Genomic DNA, 1056 nt, shown 5'->3' on the forward strand with positions numbered 1-1056 from the left:
CCCGACAGTAAACTGCTGACTCGTTCTATTTATAACGTACTGACACAACGTTCAAATGATTTGCAATGCTTTGTCGCGTCCAGTGTAGATACGATGTGACAGCAAAAACATGGCGAGTGTGTAGAAAAGAAAAGTGGACACGGAAAATAGATGATTCAAATGTGAATGGACTGAACAGTTTTGAGTGAGTGAGTGAGTGAGTGAGTGATATCTTTGTTATGGAATACACGTGTTGGTTCGCAGTGAGTTCACAGTTTTAACGTACAAGTTTGCTTTAATTTATTTTCTAGATCTGAGGTAAAATATCTATTGTTGCTTTCACTATGGCTATAAAGATAATGCAAAATAATATTCAAACTCACATTAGACATTTTTAACATTGAATAAAGCACATAATCATTACCTGAGATTATAGCTGTCTTATTTTTTATGTTGTTCCTGCCGTCGCAGAAAATAAAAACCGTTCCTAAAATAGAATCCCATGTCGCTTATTGTCACGTGTCGCTGTCGCGGGTGGTTAGGACAAAAACTACATGGAAAAGATACTTTTTATCGCGTCGTGTCTGGTTGGGACACACGGCGTTACAGTTTAATCCCGCCCAACAAAATCTAAGTATAAAAATATTGATACTGACAAATCTAATAATTGAATCTGCAATTAGGGATAGTGGAGAGAAGAGATCCAGGCTGGAGATGAGCAGGAACAGTTGATTTGCATGGCAGACATGGAGATCCAGATTTTTTGTTTGTTCATTTGTTTTTAATATCAACAGGCAAAGTTCTTATGTATCTAAATGCAAAAATGTTCATAATTGTTTGAATAAAACAGACTACTGGGGAAAAAATCTGAATATTCATCTTGTGACCATCTTGTGATTATTTTAACAAAAGCAACAATAATATAATAATTGTAATAATAATAACAATTATATATATATAGTTCAAGTTCAAGTTCAGTTTTATTTCTAGAGCACATTTAAGCACGAAACAAGGCCGACCAAAGTGCTGCACAACATACAATAATATATAACAAGGAGAAAATCAGAAAACAAATAA

General features: G+C 34.4%; 1 pseudogene; it reads right to left on the reverse strand.

Annotated features, from left to right (window-relative positions):
- The window catches only part of LOC107709343 (neuromedin-U receptor 1 pseudogene), a 10369-nt pseudogene that overhangs the window by 6109 nt on the left and 3204 nt on the right, over positions 1-1056 (reverse strand).

This window comes from Sinocyclocheilus rhinocerous, unplaced genomic scaffold (assembly GCF_001515625.1).
Source record: "Sinocyclocheilus rhinocerous isolate Xijiao unplaced genomic scaffold, SAMN03320098_v1.1 scaffold2341, whole genome shotgun sequence".
Taxonomy (NCBI): domain Eukaryota; kingdom Metazoa; phylum Chordata; class Actinopteri; order Cypriniformes; family Cyprinidae; genus Sinocyclocheilus; species Sinocyclocheilus rhinocerous.